Source organism: Terrapene carolina, unplaced genomic scaffold (assembly GCF_002925995.2).
Source record: "Terrapene carolina triunguis isolate 2854851 unplaced genomic scaffold, T_m_triunguis-2.0 Scaffold21, whole genome shotgun sequence".
Lineage (NCBI taxonomy): Eukaryota > Metazoa > Chordata > Testudines > Emydidae > Terrapene > Terrapene triunguis.
Genome location: NW_020664372.1, coordinates 31,272,423 through 31,296,209, shown reverse-complemented (window position 1 = coordinate 31,296,209; position 23,787 = coordinate 31,272,423).

The window sequence follows — 23,787 nt, the reverse complement described above, 5'->3', positions numbered from 1 at the left end:
GGGCAGCTGGAGAGCAGTGGCTGCTGGCTAGGGCAATGTTGCTTGTGGAGCAGAATTTAAAAAATAGTCCCACGCAGGGCTCTACAGCAGTGCACAGATTTTGGTGCCATAAAAAGCACCAAGCAAAGATTCTAGAGATAGTCAGTATCAAGTGCACTGTTTATATATCTATTCCCTTCAAAAGGTTAGTTTGATCTTTTTCAAACAAAATGGATAAATGGGTTGTGGATGGTAGTAGTAAACATTGCAGTGTTTCTGATTCCTCATCGGATGCTAATGTTACTTCAATAAAAGTAAAAAATAAACAACAACCCACTAATATCAACAGTAATGCAGCTGAACTTGTATGTGAACCTTCCACAAGTGTTGGCGCTAGTAAGTCTGCTGTGAAAAGTCATATAAAAGAATCTTTCCGTTTTAAATTAAGAAAATATCAAGATGAATATCTAAAACTGGGATTCTCATGGATTCTTGTCAATCACAAGCAACAACCACTGTGGTCTGTGGTATTAGCATGAAACTATTGAAGCTCAGATGGCTCTTGATTACGAAACATTCTGAACATGCAAATAAAGGCGTTAATTTTTTCCATACGCCATGCTAGGTCATTGAGTGGTCAAAGAGACATGCTGAAAAAGCAAGTGATGGTGCCATCAAAAGCTCTGAAAGCATCCCTTGAAGTCGCATATTCGATTGCTAAATTGTGAAGCTGCATACCATGGGTGAGGCATTAGTATTACCAGCTGCGGTAAAGATGTATCAATTATGCATGGAGATAGATGTGGTGAATCTCTGAAAACTATTTCTTTGTCAGCAGGCAGATCAATGAACTTTCTGAAGCTATCAAATTGCAACTTTTGACTTGAGTTAAACAAAGCACAAAGTTTGCCATGCAACTTTGAGAGTACTGATATCACAAATTTGGCTCAACTCATTGTGTTTGTCAGGTATTGCTATGAGGATGAAATTCTGGAAGATATGTTGTTCTGGGGTAAATTATGGGAGATGACCTCTTCAATCTTGTGACTGAATTCTTCAGAGCACATGGCCTGTCATGGTCAGTACCAGGTTTACAATGGTGTCAATGGCACCGTGGTGCCAGGCCCACACTCAGAAGGGGCCCTGGCAGGTGGACTGTGGTCCCGCCCCCTCGCTCCACCTGTGCTCTGCCCTAAGGCTCCGCCCCTGCTTGACCTCTCCCCCCCGAGTCCCCACCTGCCACTTGCTCCTCTCTGCCCCCTCCCCTCCATGTGAGTGGCAGGCAGGGCCAGCTCTAGGTTTTTTGCTGCCCCAAGCAAAAAAAATTTTGGCTGCCCCCCACCCCAGCCCTGGGCTCCCCCCGCACTCCCCTGCCGCCCCAGCGCTGGGCTCTCCCCCACCCCGCTCTCTCCCCCACCCGCACCCCCTGCTGCCCCAACTCTGGGCTCTCCACCCCACCAGACCTGCACTCCCTGCTGCCCCAGCCCTGGGCTTCTCCCCACCAGTGCTGACTCCGCCCGCTCCCCCCTCGCCTCCAGCCGGTCCGGCGCTGGCAGGGTCGGGGTAAGCAGCGGGGCTCCTGGGCCGCGCCTCAGCTCAGGGTCCCTCCAGCCGGGGCTCCCACCTCCAGGACTGGCCGGGACCCGAGAGGGCAGAGCCGGGGGACTGCCTGGCAGAGGGCTGAGGAGCTGGGGCAGGGCAGCCCCAGAGGGAGCGGAGCCCCGGAGAGTGCTGCTGCTCCTGGCCGCCCTGCTGCAGTCCCTGGGTGGCTCGGGCCGCTTCACCCAGCCCCAGCTGCAGTGCTGGGGAGTGGCCACCCTGCGGCACCTGCAGGCGGCTCCGTGTGCCCCACGAGGCGGCCCCCAGCCTGAGTGTCTCACGCTCGGAGCCAGCCCGGCCCAGCCACAAGGTGTGGGTGCTGCTCCCCCACAGCACAAACCGCAGCGGGCCCAGGGCGCCCCCCACACACGACACGCTGCTGCTGCCAGGGCCAGCTCTAGGCTTTTGCTGCCCCAAGCAAAAAAAAAAAAAAAAAAGGCTGGCTGGAATGCGACCCCTGAAAATGTGCCGCCCCAAACACGTGCTTGGTTTGCTGGTACCTAGAGCCGGCCCTGGTGGCAGGCAGGGCCTCGGGGGGAAGAGCCCAATGGGAGGCCTGGCCTCGTGGAGTGCAGGGTGGGGCGGGGCCACAGTCCAGGTGCTGAGGCCCACAAAAGATTAATCTGGCCCTGGTCCTGGTCTAATTGCATTGGTATGTGTACTGATTGTGGAGTTGTGATAGTGGGTCCCAAAAAAGGCTTCAGAGGGAAGCATTGCACCTCAGCATTGCACCTCACATTAAATTCATGCATTGCATGATACACCATGTGAGGTTCTGGCTGCTAAAACACTGGAACCTGAAGCAAACAAGGTTTTCAATGATGAGGTGTAAATTGTGAATTTTGTAAAACCAAGACCTTTAAAAAGCTGCTTCTTTTCTCTTCTGGGCAATGAAATGAGCTCCCAGTATGACAAACTCCTTCTGCATTTGGAAGTCAAATGGTTGTCCCGAGGGAAGGTGCTTCACTGTGTCGTCAGTTTCAAGGATGAACTCCAGCTCTTCCTGTCAGAACACAACCCTGCATTGGCAGAAAACTTAACCAATGAAAAATGGCTCTTGATTCTTTGCTATCCCGTAGACATTTTTGAGAAATTAAATGATCTCAACTCTTCACTCCAAGGAAAGAACAGCAACATCTTGCTGCTTGGTGACAAGATTTCTGCATTCCTGAAGAAGCTCACTCTGTGGAGAGAGAAATATGAGACGGAAATGCAGTCAGTTTCCATTGTCTCAGTGAATTCACAGAACAATATCAACCTGACCACAAACAAATTGATAAAGTTGTCTCCAATCATCTGAAAAATCTCCATCAAGAGTTATAGGAGAAGTGTCATGGACTGCCAGCAGAGGAGGCTGATTGGACTAGAAACCCTTTTTGCACAGATTTGGCAGCTATACATCTCCCTCTTGCTGAACAAGAAATGCTGTCAGAACTGCCAAATGATGGCAGCCAGTTGATGGAATTCAAAGGAAAAGCACTGGGAAGTTTTTGGTTAGCTGTGAAAAAGGAGTATCCAGGATTTGCCATAAGTGCTCTTACCATTCGCATCCACATACGTATGCGAGACTGCCTTCGCCAAGCTGGTGGCAATCAAGACCAAACAGCGCTCACGCCTCCAGCTAGAAAATGATCTCAGAATAGCAGTTTCCGAGATAAAACCAAGCATGGATGTCATTATCTCAGAAACGCAGTTAATATAAGTGGTTAATTTTTTCTTCATTTGAAATTTTTAAAAAATATATGTTTGCAGTTTGTAATGCTTATGTTTACCACTTCCTAATAACCTTTACCTAGTCTTATAAATTTAATAATAAAAATATTTTTTTCATTCTTTCTGCCAACTTGCCAAAAAAAAATCAACCACCAGTTTTAGATTACAAGTAATGGAGGGGGAGGGAGGGGACATGACAAATTCCATGAAGGAGGGGAAGGGAGGGATGGGCATGACTAGAAAAGTTTGTGAATCACTGTTCTAAGGGACCATTCAAGATGAAGTGGCCCATTAACACACATAGTCATAGGACAAAAAGAGGGGTTAATGGGTTGCAAAGTGTTATAATAAGCCATAAACCCACTGTCTTTAAGACCATGATTTTTAGCGCCTGGCAAAGCTATGAGTTTAAGCTCCCAAGATCATCTTTTGAAGTGTTGTGCAGATTTCCTTTGAGGATGGGAACTGATAGGTCAGATGTAGAGTCACTTCACCTTGAAAGGTCCCTTAGAATATGTGCTAACTACTTATGCTAAACTATCTGTTTGATCTTGTGAGTACCTTTCTCAGACCTGAAGATGAGCTCTGTGTAGTTCAAAAGTTGGTGCTCTCTCTCTCTCTCACCAAAAGAAGTTGGTAGGATAAAAGATATTACCTCACCCAACCTTGTCTCTCTAATATCCTGGGACTGACATGGCTACAACAACACTGCATACAACAGTAGGGATTATTGACATCCATTCATTTATATTAAAAAGGAAATTTTACATGATGTGTATCTCTGAAGGTATGAATATAGCTAGTCTAAGCTAAGGCATGTTCTTATTAATGATGTCCTTGTCATTCTTCGCCAATTGTTTGTTACACTCACTTGTTGTGCTATTTCCTATGATAAAACGTGGGATGCTATCAGATGTCTGTGGAATTGAAGTGAGCATGTTTGTAGAGGGGCATTCTGCATAACTAGATACTTATGAGAGGTGTGGGAGTATCTTGGCATAACCATTTGTGTATATGCTGAAAGTTCCTTGTACTCTGAGCTGTCAGAATATTATGTAACAGATTAATATTAACTCTTTTCCTTTCATTGTCTCAGTTAAATTGCCTGAGGGGTTAGAGTGGGGATTGGGGGATAAAAGATAGTGAAAGATTACATGATATAGGGGAAAATAGGAACATACCAGTCTGAGTCAGACCATACTTCCTCTGGCAGTGGCCAGTATCTGATACTTTAGAAAAAATATGTTACGCCCATAATCCACTGAGTCTATCTGTAATGCTGTACATGGGGGAGGATATAAGGTGGGATGGAATTTCTTCCTGATCCATCAGTGATTTAAAAAATTTCCTGTCCTTTTATTTACCTGAAAAATGAATCGTAGGATGGATCAGGATGTTCTAAAATAGAACAATCAGGAAGAAGTTACTTCAAATGAAAACAGGAGGATTAACCTTTGTGATGAGAAGCTGATAACTTTCCACAGCTGTCCTTTTTTATCATCAACACAACCTGCAAATAACCGCATCTGCACTCTGTTAGAAGAAATAAAGTATTACTTCTGCATTTTCTTATCTTCTTATGTTGTAACAGTACTGGCTGTACTTTCTTTTGTTTTTCTTTCCAAATAAGGGATCTAATCAGGGTGCAGATTAAAGAGACAGCAGATGAGAAGAGAAAACTCTAGTGGAGCTGCATTCCAGAATAGCCAGGCATGCAGGATAGCCAGGTGGTGGTGATACTGAGGAATGGTTGCATATTGTGTCTTTTTTAATTGATCATAATATACCATAGTAATGAATTCTATCATCTACAGCCTCAGAAACAACTCTGACATCATAATCAAAAAGGCTGACAAAGGAGGCGCTGTCGTCATCATGAATAAATTGGAATATGACCAAGAGAGACCTAGACAGCTCTCTAACACCACATTCTACAGGCCATTATCCTCTGATCCCACTGAGGATTACCTAAAGAAACTACACCATCTGCTAAAAAAACTCCCTGACAAAGCACAGGAACAAATTTGTACAGACACATGCCTAGAACCCCGACCAGGGGTATTCTATTTGCTACCCAAAATCCATAAACCTGGAAATCCTGGACACCCCATCATCTCAGGCATTGGCACCCTAACATCAGGATTGTCTGGTTATGTGGACTCTCTCCTCAGGCCCTATGCTACCAGCACTCCCAGCTATCTTTGAGACACCACTGACTTCCTGAGGAAACTACAATCCATTGGTGATCTTCCAGAAAACACCATCCTGGCCACTATGGATGTAGAAGCCCTCTACACCAATATTCCACACAAAGATGGACTACAAGCTATCAGGAACAGTATCCCCGATAATGTCACAGCTAACCTGGTGGCTGAACTTTGTGACTTTGTCCTCACCCACAACTATTTCACATTTAGGGACAATATATACCTTCAAGTCAGCGGCACTGCTATGGGTACCCACATGGCCCCACAGTATGCCAACATTTTTATGGCTGACTTAGAACAACGCTTCCTTAGCTCTCGTCCCCTAACGCCCCTACTCTACTTGCGCTACATTGATGACATCTTCATCATCTGGACCCATGGAAAAGAAGCCCTTGAGGAATTCCACCATGATTTCAATAATTTCCATCGCACCATCAACCTCAGCCTAGATCAATCCACACAAGCGGTCCATTTCCTGGACACTACTGTGCTAATAAGCGATGGTCACATAAATACCACCCTATACCGGAAACCTACTGACCGCTATACTTACCTACATGCCTCCAGCTTCCATCCAGGACACACCACATGATCCATTGTCTACAGCCAAGCTCTAAGATACAACCGCATTTGCTCCAATCCCTCAGACAGAGACAAGCACCTACAAGATCTCTATCAAGCATTCTTAAAACTACAATACCCACCTGCTGAAGTGAAAAAACAGATTGACAGAGCCAGACGAGTACCCAGAAGTCACCTCCTACAAGACAGGCCCAACAAAGAAAATAACAGAACACCACTAGCTGTCACCTTCAGCCCCCAACTAAAACCTCTCCAGCGCATCATCAAAGATCTACAACCTATCCTGAAAGATGATCCCTCACTCTCACAGATCTTGGGAGACAGACCTGTCCTCGCTTACAGACAACCCCCCAACCTGAAGCAAATACTCACCAGCAACCACACATCACTGAACAAAAACACTGACTCAGGAACCTATCCTTGCAACAAAGCCCAATGCCAACTCTGTCCACATATCTATTCAAGTGACATCATCATAGGACCTAATCACATCAGCCATACCATCAGGGGCTCGTTCACCTGCACATCTACCAATCTGATATATGCCATCATGTGCCAACAATGCCCCTCTGCCATGTACATTGGCCAAACTGGACAGTCTCTACGCAAAAGAATTAATGGACACAAATCTGACATCAGGAATCATAATACTCAAAAACCAGTGGGAGAACACTTTAACCTGTCTGGTCATTCAATGACAGACCTGCGGGTGGCTATTTTACAACAGAAAAGCTTCAAAAACAGACTCCAACGAGAGACTGCTGAGCTGGAATTGATATGCAAACTAGATACAATCAACTTAGGCTTGAATAAGGACTAGGAATGGCTGAGCCATTACAAACATTGAATCTATCTCCCCTTGTAAGTATTCTCACACTTCTTATCAAACTGGCTGTACTGGGCTATCTTGATTATCACTTCAAAAGTTTTTTTCTCTTACTTAATTGGTCTCTCAGAGTTGGTAAGACAACTCCCACCTGTTCATGCTCTCTGTATGTGTGTATATATATCTCCTCAATATATGTTCCATTCTATGCATCCGAAGAAGTGGGCTGTAGCCCACGAAAGCTTATGCTCTAATAAATTTGTTAGTCTCTAAGGTGCCACAAGTACTCCTGTTCTTTTTGCGGATACAGACTAACACGGCTGCTACTCTGAAATCTATCATGATGGACTTCTTCACACCAGGTAAACTATGTCACCAGTATGTAATTGTATTGGATCCGTTCATGTGCTCCCCATAACTCATCTAATATATACTCCCTTCTCCCAATCTTACTACAACCCTATGCTGTACTGCTTATTGTACTGCTTTCCTAACCATGGCGGTAAGTCAGGCTGTTCAGGAGACTGTGTGAGTACTGTCCTGGAGCTTCGTATCACGTGCTAGAGACTTCAGTGGAAATGTTATGTCCATTTTATGGAATCATAGCAAATTAGTGTAAACAAAATAATTAATTTAGGGGCCTAATCTCACTGCCATTGAAGTCAGTGACAAAACTTTCACTGAGTTCAGTGGGGACCAGATCAAGCCCTAAGTGGTACAACTCTACCCCGATATAACGCGACCCAATATAACACGAATTCGGATATAACGCAGTAAAGCAGTGCTCTGGGGAGGCAGGGCTGCGTACTCTGGCGGATCAAAGCCAGTTCGATATAATGCGGTATCACCTATAACGCGGTAAGATTTTTTGGCTCCTGAGGACAGCGTTATATTGGGGTAGAGGTGTACATGCATATAGTTGTGACTCTGGTTCTCTATTGCGAGTCTTATTTACTCATAATAAAAATTAAAACTCAAATTACATAAAGAATCAGCAACCTTAAAAAGTGGAATTTGGAGTTGTACAAAATATTTTTTCCAAGGATCTACTAGGTCACAATGTAGGCAAATGTAAAGCCACACCAGAGAGTGGATAGTCCACAATTCTTCCATAACAGGACCAGAATTCTTCTCGTGCATCTGTTAATCCTATAGATCTGCCATAAGCAATGGGCCACTCTGCAGGGGCTCTGTGCCACTGAACTGCTGCCTGGCCCCCATGATTCTATGCATAAAGTGTCCTGCAGGAGTCACACTGCTGGACACTTCCCCAGCTTCCCATTTCGTGGGTAGGTGGGTGGTTAAGTGAGGATGATTAAAGCACAGAAGGGGAATTCTGCAATGACATAGGTTTCCACTGCAGCTTTGGGTGGTTGGAATCCAGCAGAGGTGGCATTTCTCAATGCTCCTCCCTCTTTGCCCCTCCCTCTCCAGTTGGGATCTGATTGCTCAGGCCCCTCTTCATTTGCATAAGTGAAGGGGCCTCTCATCATTTTTGACTATACAGCTTAAATGAAATATCCAATAGAATTGCCTGGGTAGTTGCACTTCAGTATCAGTATGTTAAGTAAGTCTTACTTGCATTTGATTCATTTTGAAACCAGGCTTCCCCTTCATATTTGTGATAGTGTGATTCCTATTCTCTGTGCATAGTGCAAGTAGGTCTGTAGGAACACGTAATCCTTTCTCATCAGCAGCTGATCACAAAAAAGGCAGTTGGAAAAGAATAACACAAGGCGGTAGATTAAATCAAACTCCTTCCCAGGCTGTCCTTTGTGAATTATTACAGATGGGTGTCAAATAATAAGTGAAACGTATCTGAAAGTGGGGCTGAAGAGGGCGTGGTAAGAAAGGAAGAAAAAGACAAGGAATTAGCACTATTTTTTGCAAAAGGAAAGTTACATTTCTCTTACATTCCTCAAACACATTTGTTTCCTTTTTCATTCGTCCATTCCCGCAAAATGTATCCATTCCTTCTCTGTCACAACTATAATTTTAGTCCAAAGCCCATTGACTTCAGTGGATTTGTAATTAGGTCCTTGGAGAACCTCATTAATAGCAACATTAATAGCCATTCCTAGAAAGCTACTTGTGTATATCAACTTTGCACATTGCTGCAGTTCATCTGAGGATCTCAAAGTATTTCACAAACATTTACTAAGCCTCACAACAACTGTGCGAAGTTTAAGAATAATTATTAGTCCCATTTTATAAATGGGTACTCCATAATAAAACAACCTTATAATATTTGGGCATAAATTTACAACACCAGGGTGATACCGAATTAAAGGGAACTATATAGTCTGACAATCCACCTTATAATTCATCCCCCTCCAAATTCATTTTACAAGTTAAAAATGAATGAATGAATAAATAAATAAAATTAAATGGGGCTCATCAAAAATCTGAATCTGACCTCATCCCTTTTGAATATTTTAGCAAATTAGGTTAAACAAGGCACTTCAAGGTTTGATGTTTGATCTAGGGTTGCCACCTTTCTAATTGCTGATAACCAGCCCCCCAAGACCCTGCCCTCTGTACCCACCTCTTCCCCCCAAGGCCCCACCCGGTTCCACCTCTTCTCTTGAGGCCCTGCCCTCTCTCCACCTCTTCCCTCAAGGCCCCACCCACTCGCTCACTCCTCTCCACTCTCCCCACCATCGCTCACTGGATCATCTCCACCGCCCTCTCCCATGCCCCAGCTGGGCTCCCTCTGCTCAGGAGCTGGGATGGGAGTTGCTGCAGCCTAAAAAGGAGCTTGCCTGCACATGGGAGGCAGCCCTGGCTGAGCAGGAACTTGCGAAGGTTAATGACCCGGCATCCCCCCAACCCTGCAGTGACTGGACTTTTGGTGTCCAATCAGTACATCTGACCGGACACTGCCAGGTTCCCTTTTCGACCAGACTTTCTGATCATAAGGCAGGCACTCGGCAACCCTATATGGTACCCAGACTCAGAAACCAAAAAACAGACAGTCCAGGTAAAACCTGGATGGATGGCAACCCTAGTTCGATCTGTTCTGTAGTTGACATTTCACAGGACTTTCTAGGGTATATTTACATATCCTTCTCCCCAGAAAAGGTTCAATATGTTTAATTATCTTCAATATTTTCTTTAAAAATATATTGTAATCATTATCTCTCTAGTTATTTCTCCTTGCTTCTCTAATACCTTCAGCATTCATCTATATCAGGGATTGGCAACCTCTGGCATGCGGCTCACCAGGGTAAGCACCCTTTCTTGCCCAGAGCTAGAAATCAAACTATTGATGAGCTATGGGTCAAAATGGTCTCAGTCTGTCAAGTTTTACCTCAGATAGTGCATGGCACCAACTAAATCTATGGGGGATCCAAGCTAAGAATAGTATTTAAGAGAATGTACATTTTTACACTGCACGTTTGACCAAGGGGTTCCTGAATTACAGCCCCCTCTCCCTCAAAAAACCCAGTTTTCTGCTGCTGCCTTGTACTCGTAAGCAGAGAGCTACTAATGACTGGATGAATCACAGCCCTCATAAAGGCTGTGAACTCGCTTTTCATTAACATCCCTAAAGGTAAGTTAATCACTGGCAAAGGAGTTTTGGACTGGCGCTAGAGGTTGCTACAATTTGTGAATCACGGGTAGCCATTTCATTTTAGAGGGGTATGTAATCAAAGTATTTGGAGGGAAAACATTAGACCTGTGACTGCTTCCTGGGAGGAGAGGGGCATTAGGAGGTGGCAGAGTGGGCGAGTCTAGGGAGAGGGTGTCAAGAATAAGGCCTAGCAGCTCTGCCTGTCCAGTCTCCTGACAGCCTAATGAGCACAGCTGGGCTGCATCAAGTAGGCTGCCTGACAGAACACCCCACCTGATTGGCTAGGAAGCTAGTCAGCTTGCTTTTAAACCCAGCAGCGGCAGTTTGCTGGCTACTCAAAGCATTTGCTATGGCTGTGATAGTGCCTGTGCCTGCTTGTTCCCTGCCTTGCTCCCCTCTCACACCCAGCCTCACCTTTCCCTTGTCTCACTCTAGGTAACCTGACCCTGTGCTCCAATTCCTGGCTACTGATTCCTGCTCTGTTAGGTATGACCAGCCACATCCCAGTCCCTGACAGAGGGATTGGGACTGCAGTGAGGGGAGGGGGATGGATGGTGGGGGAAGGTGAGAGGAGTAGAGGGAGAGGAATTGTACCCTAACCCCCCTGTACCCTCTGTTCTGCCTGTGTACCTCAATCACCTTGCACTCCAAACCTTTGTCAGTGCACCCCAATGCTGCCTTCAGGAGGTTCCACATCCTGCCATACACGCACATGCTTAGCCAACTCCCCAGAATGCAAACCACACAGCTACAGTCTAAGAACCACTTCGCAGCCTTTCACAACTCACTCATCCTGAGGGTACATCTGCATGTGAGTTGTGAGTCCACCTCCTGCGGAAACACCTGTGCTAGCTCTGCTTGAGCTGGAGCACTGGAAATAGCAGTGTAAATGGGGGGTAGCATAGGTGGCAGCTTGGGCTAACTGCCAGAGTATGGATGCAGGGGAGTCAGGGAGGGTTTGTATGTAGGCAGCTAGCCCAAGCCACTGCCTGTGCTACCCTGGCTACACTGCTTTTCTTAGCGTGCTAGCTCAAGCAGAGCTGGGATGGGCATGTGTATGTGAGCTGGGAATCACACCTCCCAGCTCTAATATACCTGCTGCTACTCAGAGGATACCATCTCAACCTGGACTTTTACTTAACCATCATTGAAGTCTTAGCAGTCTCTCATTCTACCTCACTGCTGACAATATCCTTTGTAACATAACCTGCACAATTCTGCATTGAAATGATGCACACTGCATCCTGTAGGTACACATGCACCTCTTCCCTTTGCTTATGCACAATGGACGATGCACACCATAGCCTTCCTCGTATCATGATCACAGCTGTCACACACCTCAAAGTAATTCACACATGTCTCGTATCACACACATCCCAAGCAGCCCCAACTACTGCCTCCACCACTTAATGTAAGTACACTTAACACACTGACTGCACCTGGAGTGCATTCAAATAATTACTATTGGCTACTGATGGCTCCAGGGAAACAGAAGGTAAGTGGCATGGGCAACTTTTTTTTGTCCTTTAATAGTGTTAGATGGAATCCTGTGGCTAAGAAAGGATGGGTTGCAAATGGAGATGAAGAGCTTGTACATTTCACCAACTGTGGGGTTGGCAGAGTAAAGGTACGTGTGTTAACAGGGTGGATTGGGGGCATTTCTGAAAGAGGGCAGAGAGATACAGTACTTGGTTTTCAGAAGTTTGACTTTTGCTAAATTCAGCATTCTGCAAGGGGATGACATATCACCAGCAAACTTAAGTGTGCATTAACACAGTTTTCTGCCACTAAATATGTATATGTCTCTCTAACATAGTAAACACAGGCAAGAGACAGATTGGAGCAGATCTTTGTTTTATAGCATAGAGTAAGTTGACTTCCTCACCCCTGATTAATTAGCTAGTAATTTATTTCCATGGCTGCCTTCTTGAATTGGATATTTGCCCTTTGCAGTTTGCGTGTGTGTTAGAATAACAATTCCCATTGACAAGGAAAGCTGTGTGGAGGTATTTGTGATATATTATGAAAGACTTAATAAGAAATAGTCTAGGTAGTTGCCAAAGCAAATTAATTATGAATGCTTATAGTTTACATGTTTTTAGAATCCTTGCTGTTCAGGATATATATGTGTGTAAAAATATAAAGGATAATGACTTATGCTGTGTTTACTTAATGAATAAGATTGCCAAGGCTTCAAGCAACAATTAATAGACATGCCTGAGAAAAACCACCCCAGTGATCACCATCCAGGTCTGGAAATAGTGTAAAGTTTCATGTACTTTAAACTCTATTAGAGCCTTGCTATCATCTCTAGAATTTGTATGTTTGTCATAATGTAACAAAGAGTGATTGTCATAATGTAACAAAGATTCATAATTCTTTGAATAAATCAGGTAGACTGTAACATCCAAACATAGCTGATTATGTTTTATGTACGGGAAAGCCATGAAGCAATCTTGAAATATGAAAACCCTTTTCGTATTTCCTCAGTTAAGGAAATTTCCAAACCAGATAATACCCAGCTTCTACATGAGGGTAGGTTTCAAGTCTCCATCTCTGAAGACATCCTGTACCAGCCAAATGGAGAGAACCAACCAACTAAAACATTAAAGCAAAAGCTACTAGGAAAACTTCACTGATTGACCAAAAAAGTGAAGATGCAGCTGCCTTTTGGGAGTTGACACCTAGCTTTTGTGACTGGGAGCCTCTGCTAGCTAGGTATGATAACTGTTGACTTCGTTTGAAGAACCATCAATAAATCTATTTATAGCCAGACAAAAGGAATCGGATTCTTGTCTATAATCTCTTTGAGGATGTCGTGTGTGCAGGTAACAAAGATTCTAACTATTAATTCTTTTGCATATTCATAATAATTTCTACAGAGAAATGCTGGTAGAGAAATTTAAGTTACTATTGTGTAATTTAACACCATGTAGCTATTTTTATACTTAGGTAAAACGGTAAGAAAATATTTTAGCTTTGACATCTGAATGGAGAGTAAGACTTCTGGCTTAGAGCACAACCACTTGGTCTGTACTGAAAGTGCAATGGAAGCCAATGTGTTTAAAATAGCATATGGATTTATGTGCCCCATATCACCTTTTCTCTTTGAGAAGCACCTAGCAATTGTGGGTCCTACCTGACAAAAATAATAATGAAGTATTTGTGATGCTCTGGTGTTTCACCCAGAACGGTATAGTAAGGGGGTGTTGTGATTTTATTGACATGAATTGTGACCGTATAGATCATTGTTGCAACCAAGGTCCTATAGTTGCACCAAATCTGTACAAAGGAGGTCAAGTAAGGTGTCTATGGAAAGGTTGTAATTTGCTGTTTATGATTATGCTGTCTGTATGTGTGTATCATTTTTGTATTTGAAGTTATGAATATTGGCTATGTACTTGTATCTCAATGTGTTTGATTCTAAGTAGCATTAGTGAAGCATTTGGTCAGCTTCTTGAGAAAGGACTATTCTGAGAAAGTGCCCAATCAAGAAACACTTAACTGACAATGGACTTTGGGAAATGCCAATCCACATCTTAGCTTTCCTGGAAACATTCAAACTAACATGTAAACAATGGTGTCGGCCTGCAAAAAGCTGAATCATTCATGGACATGTGACTTACTCCATCTTGTTGCTGTGATTTTGCACAGAAGAACAAAGGGGTTTCCACCCACAAGAGAGAGAATATAAAAGGCCCTGGAAGCCTCTCCATTTTGTTTTCAGATGGCTCAAGAGATGGCCTCTACACCCCAAAGAGATGCCTGAAAGAAACTGAAACAAAGGACTGTAACTAGGGGGGTGTGAGTGATTGCTGGACCCAGGCCATATAGTCAGTTCCAGCTATTCTTGGTTTTCAGGCCAGGATGATCTCCTTTTCCTGAGCTCACGGGGTGCTGCTCCCCCTTTGTCCCCTACATGATGGATACCAAAATGGCTTTCTGCCTTCGCTTATACTTCCCAGAGTCTCTTGTCTGTGTTTCAAGAGCCAGGAAGACTTCCTGGGGGTGCAGGTGTAATCCACACACCTCCTGGGTGTGGTGCTCTGTCCCAGCAAGTGGCACTGAGGCCACTTAGAGAGAGATTAATGAGTCTGCTCTACAGCCATATGACTTTTAGCTCATGCAGTAGAGGCTCATGCATTAAGCTTCAGAGGTCCCAGGTTCAATCCCGCCCGCCGATGACCGGGGTATGTTGGTGTTACACAGGCTCCATCCCCCATCATGATAGTTAAGCAGTCTTCCCCTTCCCACCCACCCCTGCTGCTCATTTAGCTTGATGGTGTTGTTTACCTTCTAAGTAGCTGTACTTTTCTTTGTATTCTGAAGTGTTACCCTGCTTAATTTACACTGGAGACACAAGAAAACAACATTCGTTTCTCTAGATAGGCTGGGCTTATGCACTGCTTACAAAACACCTTTTAAGAACATATTTCCATCACATGTCTATAATTCTTTATATACAGCCCATACATATATCATGCAATATTAATGACCCGTGTATTACCAGTTTACATATGATACCTCACATGACACCTTTTAGATACAGATTATGACAACAGTTTGTTGGAACAATGAATGTGTCAGGCCTGGTGTAAGTTATGGTATGGTGTGCCCTCTGCCAATTGGCACTGAGGGACTCCTTGGGTTACAGTATCGGTTACCCTTCTCCCTTTTTGGTATATTTCTTCCATTGAGTGGGGGGGAAAAATCAGTTAACGTAAATTTTGATAATTAGGCAGCAATTGTATCTGAAGTATCTGGAGCCGGCCCTGTGTGGTAGACCAAGTTCAGGTCTCTGCTGTGTCTCCCACTTCCCTGATAAGCGCCTTAGGCACTGGGATATTAACTATGCTGGGGTGTGTGGAATATTGACTATGCTGGTGTGGGATCCTCCCTCTTCTCACCCATTTTTTGACCAGAAATTCCATCCTGAACCTGAGAAACCAACATGGAAATGCCAAAAAACTTGCAATTTTTCATGAAATGGAATTCTTTGAGTGCTGGTCCCTAGCTATATTCCACATGTGGGTATGCATGCGCTTCATGCACCTGAGATTGGAGATCACTATCAAGTAGCATCCATTGATCTGTGCCAGCGTAGTTGCTCCCTTTGTGTGCAGTACTGATGGTATCAAGGGCAATGCGGATTGATGCCTCTCCAATTTCTTCTTACTGCCACATCATGGCCTCAGTGGGAATCCTTGACTGTCCAGAACTGATTCTCTCAAAATTCTTTCCTGTATGTATTTAAGTTGTATATTGTTAGTTAGAATCCACATCCCTGGAAATCGTTCAGTCCCTCAGAGTCGGACTTAGATTATGCCCAGGCTCCCAAGGTTTAAGAATTGAGTGTCCTGCTTCCTTTTTGGTCAGCAACTATCACTAGCACTGACTTTACTGCATCAGAGAAGCTCATATCTTTGCTAAATGCAGTCAGTATCTCTGTCCTTTTCCCAGTCGAACACTGCAGGTGCAAGAACTCTGACTTTGGAAGCACCTAATGGGGCTTTAGTTAGATCCAGGACGGGGAAAGGTACATGGGCCTGAGACATCAAGGAGTGTGCCTCCTATTTTGATGCCTGACTCAGAAGTGGTAGAGTGAAAGACCCTTTGTCTGGGCCTTCTCAGGAGCATCAGAGGCACTCTCTCAAATGTAAGAGAATATCCCTTCCTAGATCTTCTAATAGAAGGGATCCCTCCCCAACCCCATCCAGTTTGGATGAGTCTTCAGGCGCAGCACACAAAGGGTTAGGTCCTCCTAAGCCTTGTGGCCATGATCAAAAGGTGAATAAGAGCAAGGCTCCATTAGCAGCACTTCCTGCATCATCATCATCATCACTGATGGTCACATCCTGAGGTGTAGATGGTGTGACCTAGTGGTTGGAGCAGAATCAGAGGGCAAAACCAGAGTCATGGTCAGGAGGCAAGCCAGTGGTCACAGCCAGAAGTATGAATCAGGAGTTCAGAGAGAGGTAGTGACTAGGGCTGGAGCAGAACAGACAAAAGATGGAGCAAGTGCTGGACAGGAAGCAGGTCTGGCGTAGCTGCAGGCATAGCATGCACTGAGCAGCCACTGTGTTGCTGTTGATACAGGGTTTAAATGGTGATCTGCTGGATCTTCTGAACAACCAGGGAGCACCGTTAGTTAGTCAGGGTTTATTGGGCCCAGCTGAGCTCATTGAGTTGCTAGGCAACCAAGCCCAGAGGCAGCTGAATTCCTGACACTGACTTTGGTACCAACTAAAAAACAAAGCACCAAGAGCCAAAGAACTGTGAACCATTAGTCCCAATGACTAATGTAGTCAGAGGCTCCATCGCTGGCAGTACTGCCACACTCCCAGAAAGAACCACCAACTACCAAAAATTACTTTACACCTACTCTGGTGGCGCAGGATAATGAGACTCAGTCTAAGGTGCCACCATACCATACCATACCACATGTGAAGATATCTTCATCATTCTCGACCTGCAGTCCCCTCTGTTATCGGGAATGACCCTCACCAGGCGATTATAATGCTGGGGAGAAGCTTATCTCCCATTTGATCCACTAGTCGTGGCTTCCTGACACTGATACCAACAGCACCACCAATGGGACCAGACCCAATCTTTTCATCCTCTGGAGAGTCAGATATTCTGGTGGAACCATCTTCTCCTCCACTGAGAGAGGTCAGTCTGGACACAGGTTCAAGAACCTCCTACTTCCAGCCTTGCCCGTCCAAGTGGGGACCCCCACCTTGGAACCGATGGTACCCAGTTCCTTGGGAACCAAATCAGTCTACTACTGATCCCTCTTTTTGGCCTTACAGGGGCCGATCGGACCCATACACATGACACACAGAGTCCATGCAATCCCATAGGGAATCATACTACCCTTCTTCCCCCAGGGATCAACCAGAGCCTCCTGAACCTATGGAGGAAGAAGACAAACTGGGTTCACTGGTACCACCAGTACTGACAGATATTTCTTCTTCCTCACCCCATGAATCTTCTTCCTCACCCCATGAAGCAATTGGTCCAGCCTCACACTCTCCTCTGGATAACCAATGCTCAGAGCATCAAATCTCCTTAAAGGAGGTCCAGGACTCACAACACAAGCACTTTGATGGCCTACTGCCTCTGGGTCAAGCCAAATAGCATTCCCAGTCAAAGTGGCCAGATGAGAACAAGAAAGAATGGTATGGTACATTCCAGCCACTTCTGCTCCTACTCCTAAGGGTTTGTCTACACTGCATCGTAAGCCTGTACTTGATCCCCCTTTTTTTCCCACACTGCAATTGTGCTTGTGGCATTCTGTACCTTGGGGGAGCACCCTGTGACACCCCCCCCCATATTCCTCATTTGTATATAATTGTGATATTACAAATAAAGCAAGCCCTGTAAGGTATCAGGAGAAAGGTTATGATCTGCTGAAAGTTATTTCTCTATCCATATATTTAATGCATATGAAGTTATGAGAATTGTGTTGTGTAGTTGTCACTAAAATATGCTGTAAGTTGGGAAATCAGCCAGATATTAGCTCCCCAGAGGCAACAGCAAGGAAAGCAACCAAACCTGGGTGGGTGTCAAACAACCAATCAACAACCATTGTCCAGCAAGGGAGCTTCAATTCAATGACTCACTTGCATGAGGGGGGGAGGGATAGCTCAATGGTTTTAGCATTGCCCTGCTAAACCCAGGGTTGTGAGTTCAATCGTTAAGGGGGCCATTTAGGGAACTGGGTAAAAATCTGTCTGGGGATTGGTCCTGCTTTGAGCAGGGGGGTGGACTAGATGACCTCCTGAGGTCCCTTCCAACCCTGAATTCTATGATTCTACACCAGGAGAATTGCTCAACCTTGCCTGGAGACTCAGCAATGCCCCCCAGACATGCCTGGACTTGTGTTCTACAATCACGTGGGCTGAGGGTATAAAACTGAACACAAGGGGCCCATGCTTGGCCTTTCTCCTTCACCCACCTAAGCTGCAAGCAACAAGGACACTCTGAAGACTCCAACTGAGGGGACTGGCCCAGATTTCAAGGGTGAAATCTGTGTACTATGAACTGCAATATCCATTGGGGTGAGAAAAACTGCTTAGTCTAGTTGTTGCCCAGTCTAATAGGGTTGAGAGTTTAGATTGCATGCTTACATTTTATTTCTTTTGGTAACAAACTCTGAGTTTTTGCCTAACACTTATAGTCACTTAAAATCTATCTTTTGTAGTCAATAAATTTGTTTTACTGTTTATCTTCACCAGTGAGTTTGGATGAAGTGTGTGGCAAATCTGCTCAGGTTTTGCAAAAGCTTGTGTATATCCACTTTCCACTGATGAAGTGGTGAACCAATTAATAAATCTGCATTGCTCATCTTGAGCAGTGCAAGACAGTATATTCCTGAGGTGCAAGGCTGGGAGCTGGTGGGGTTGGGCTGGTGCATTTCCCTGTGTATTTCATGAGTGGTTCTGGGAGCATTCATGCAATATAGCTGGGTGTGGGGCTCCACATGTGGTTGTGCTGAGTGATAACAGCACCTGGAGGGGTTTGATGCTGGTCACTAGCAAGGCATTGTGAGAGACAGCCCAGACTGGAGAGAGTTGAGGGGGGCACAGCGGTCCCACAGTCCCAGGCTGCACCCTGGTGAACCCGTCACAGTGCTAACCCAGGATTCCAGGACCCTGGAGAGCTGGAGCGTTCAAGCTCAAGTTAAGCCTGGACCCAGGGTCTGAGCCTTATTGCTTTGAATGCCCTGCTTGACTTAAGTCCCAGGAGTCATCCAGAAAGGAGGGATTCTACCTTCCACCAGCCCCCAAAATAAATATAATAAACAACCTTACAAGCCAAGGTCTCTACAGCAGCCTTTCTATCCCCAATGCTCTTATGAGCCACCTTGCCAACGGTAGAGGGTACAAAAGCCTATATATTCTGCCCCATCCACCTCTACTTCGGCTACCAAACCTCACCGCCCAAACCAAAAGTTACTTTTGACAGGGTACTTGAGCTGAGAACCAGTTCTGATGCCATCTCCACCCAACTCCCAGATCCATTTTGGTGGACACCTAGCATGATTTTCCCACAATTGGAGGGCAATAACAACTGAGTGTTGGATATCATCCACTGTGGGTATACCATCAAGATCCTCTCCCCACCCTCTCCAAAAACCCCTTGCTTGTCCCTCTTCAGCGACCACTCTCACAAGGAGATCCTCCTTCAGAAGGTAGAATCCCTCCTACAACAGGAAGCAATAGTGTGGATCCCCCTTCAAAATCAAGGAAAAGGGTTTTACTCCAAATTCTTCATTGTCCCCAAAAAGACAGGAGGTTTCAGACCCATCCTCAACCTACAATGACTCAAAATTTGTATTTGCAGGATAAAACTCCGCATGGCCATGTTGGCATCAATTATTCCATCCCTAGGGGGAAAAAAACATATGGTTCACAGCTCTCCATAGGAAAGATGCTTACTTTCACATCGATATCCACATTTCCCAGAGAAGGTTCCTCAGATTTGTGGTAGGCCACAACCACTATCAATACTCCCATCTGGCCTTGCAACTGCACCCAGAGTCTTCGCAAAAGTGTTTTCTGTAGTAGCTGCACATCTCAGATGGGATGGTTCCACTATAAGCCTGTTTCTGGATGACTGGCTTCACAGGCAAGACATTTCCAGAAATCATGACATCGACCTCATCACTTCTCCAGCTCCTAGCATTCGTAAGAGTCTCCATGGATATAAAGACGTCTGCTCTGACTCTGACCCAGACTATAGACTTCATGGACATGACCTTATACTCAGTCAGGGCAAAGACTTCTCTCCCTACGGACAGATTCCAAGTCATGGACAGCCTGATAGATCAGATTATGCACAGTCCTTGGACATTGATCTGGATTTGTCTTACTCTTTGGGTCACATGGTGTCAGTAATGCCATTTGCCAGACTCCACCTCTGCTGCCTGTAGGCAACAATGTACATATACCAAGCAAACACAGCATGTATGCTGTAGTGACAATCCCCATCAAGATGAGGACATCTCTGACCTGGTGGAGGGATCTGGCACAAGTGCTTTGCTCTCCCTCCGCACCCAACAACAATCACAGATGCCTCTTTGTTAGGGTGGAGGCTCACACGGACAGTCAGACAGCACAGATCATTTGGACATCCCAGGCAATCAGGATCCATGTATGCCTCCTGGAACTCAGAGCAGTCCAAGAAGCATGCAGGACATTCTTATCATAAATCCAATCTCACCACATTGTGAGAATGTCAGATGATATGAAAACCATATTCTATATAAACAGATAGGGAGGAGCAAGATCCATTCCCCTGTGTGCAGAAGTAGTCAATTCATGGAACTGATGTATCAACAACCACATTACTCAGCTGAGAATCTCCCAAGAACCCATAATTCACTGGCAAACAGCCTCAGCAGGCATTTTGGCACCGACCGCAAGTGGGAGTTACACAGCTCACTGGTGAAACATCTTTGCTCAATGGTGAGCTCCTACCTGGGATCTGTTTGCCTCTCTGACAAACAGGAAGTACAGCATATACAGTTCCAGGGGAGTTCAATTCTCCTACTTCCTTGGACAGATTGCCTAAACTATGCCTTTCCTCCTATCCCACTTCTTCCTCCAGTATTGTGGAAAATTTGACATGACAAAATACACGTCATTCTCATAGACAGCTCAAGCAGCTCTGGTTTCCAGTTCTTCTTCTTTCTGAATGTGTCAGTCCCATCACCAATCAGCATTCATTTATTCCCAGAGCTCTTGCCTTGAGAATGGTAAGATCAGACATCCCAACCTGGAAACTCTTCGCCTCACACCTTGATAGTCATCAGATTTAGAATGTTCCTCTGCAAGCTGTCCTTTCTAATAGTAGAAGGGACTCCATGAGAAAATGTTATCTTGACAAGTGAAAGTGCTTTTTCTATCTGGACCTAGCAACTCCACATCTCTCCTGAGTCAATAGGTATCCCTGATAGCTTAGATTACCTCCTTACTCTCAAGAAGTCAGGCCTTTCCCTTAGCTCAATACAGGTTTACCTAGCAGCAATCAATGCATGTCACTACAATAGATGGCTACTTTGTCTTTAAGAATATGGAGATGATTGGTTGAGTAAAGGGTTAGAACTTTTCCACCAGTAATAAAACCAGCTCCTCAATGGGACCTTAATTTAGTGCTTTCTACAGTCACACCAAGCCACTTTTTGAACCTCCTGGCTACCTGTTCGATGTTTCAGTGAATCTATGATGGTTGCCTTCCTTGTTGCCATCACCTCAGCTGGAGGGATAGGTGAGCTAGGGGGTCTAATGGCAGACCCTCCTTACACCGTATTTCAAAAAGACAAGGTCTCACTATGACTGCACCCAAAATTCACCCCCAGAGTAGTTCTGGAATTTCACATAAACCAGAATATCCATTTACCTGTGTTCTTGCACAAGCCCCACAACTCCAGCATAGAAAAGAGACTTCGTTCCTTGACCTGAGACAAGCTTTGGCCTTTCCCTACAGATAACAAAACAAATCAATCACCTAGGCTCTTTCTGGCTGTAGCGGAATAAGTCCAAGGACAAGCCCTTTCCTCTCAGAGGATCTCCAAATGGATCTTTGGCACCATCTTACTTTATTAACTGGCACACCTGGGCTCATTCTACGAGAGCAGAGGCAGCTTCAGTGGCATCACTCCCAGAAGCACCTCAGGTTACTTTTGCAAGGCAGTAATATAGAATTCGATCCACACGTTCACAAGACATTATGCCTGGGTCCAAGCCTCCTCTGCTGATGCATCCTTCAGTTCTACAAGCAGCCACACCACCTGCATCCTCCTCCTCTCTGACTGTCAGACATCAACAGTGTAAAATATATAGGGACCAGCACTCAAAGAGGAAAGGGAAGTTACTTACCCTTCATAACTGGAGTTCTTTGAGATGTGTGGTCCCAATCTGTATTCCATTGCCCACCCTCCTTTGCCTCTGCTTCAAATCCTCTCTGATTTGTGGTAGAAGGAACTACACAGGTGTCAGTCCCCACCGCCCCTTATACTCTCGGTACAGAACAGACGCTACTTGTGAGAATTCTCTGGTCTCAGGCATGAGATCCACATGTGTATCCCACTGGGACCACACAGTTAAGAAGGGTAAATAAATGCCTTTTGTTCTGGCCAGCCCTTTTTAGGAGCACATGGGACCCAGAGTTTGGGTTATAGGGCTAGATCCATCAAGGGAACTTAGATTCATTCTTGCAGCATTTACCATTTAGGCATCCTCCACAGTTCCATGTCAGGAATCCAGGCTCCATATATGGGGGGGGGGGGGGTTTACAAAAGCCAGCAAGCTGAGTGGAGAGTCACCTAAGACAGCCAGTAGGAAATGCTGAAAAGAGGGGTGGAGCCTAAACCCTGCTGAGAGAGACACCTCCCTCCAGTTGGGATTCACAGCTGTGAACCCTTTCCTGGAGTTAGGCACGGGCCCCATGGACGTGCTGGCCACCGCTTCCCGCAGCTTCCAGTGGCTGGGAATGGTGAACCGCGGCCACTAGGTGCTGCGGGCGGCCGTGCAAATGTAAACAAACAGTCTGGTGGCCCACCAGCGGATTACCATGATGGGCCGTGTGCGGCCCGTGTGCCGCAAGTTGCCCACCACTGACTTAAGCCCTTTCTCACAAAAAAAGAAGAGGGAGAAGAAAGAGTGGGAATGTCTACATGGCTATTTTTAGCCCTGCAGCCCAAGCCCTATGAGCCCAAGTCAATTGACCAGGGCTCTGAGTCTTGCTGTCATGGATTTTTCTTTGCTGTGTGATATATCCCAAGTCTTCTGCCTCCTAGGTGAGAGCAAAATCCCTCATTCCTTTCTCCAGGGTCTCATCTCATTACCGTGTCAGCAGGCCACAGCAAAAATTAAACTCCCTAATTGTGCACATCGGCTTCCCTCCAGAAAGTTCTAGCTTCTGCCTGCATCTAGATGGGTTAGTGGCATGGCAAACATTTTGGGGGAGGGGCTTCGCTAAAGCCTGGAGGACAGGGTGTCACAGCAGCTAGTCAGTCAGGGAGTGATATTGTTTGTCAAAAGAGGATTGAGAATCCAGTCATTAGCTGCGAGGGAGCTGGTTGAGCCCTCCATAGAGATTATTTTGTTTAGGGCCTCATTTAACCTGACACTGCCCAGACATGTTGGATAACAAATAACCTCATTCTCATTAAACAAATGTTGGAACCTGGGAGCAGAATAAACATGAACTATCCACTGCCCTGTATTGCTGCATGCATGGAGCTCAGAGAAGACCTGGGGTAAGAGGATCCAACACTTGTGGCAGCACCACAGCACAACTCG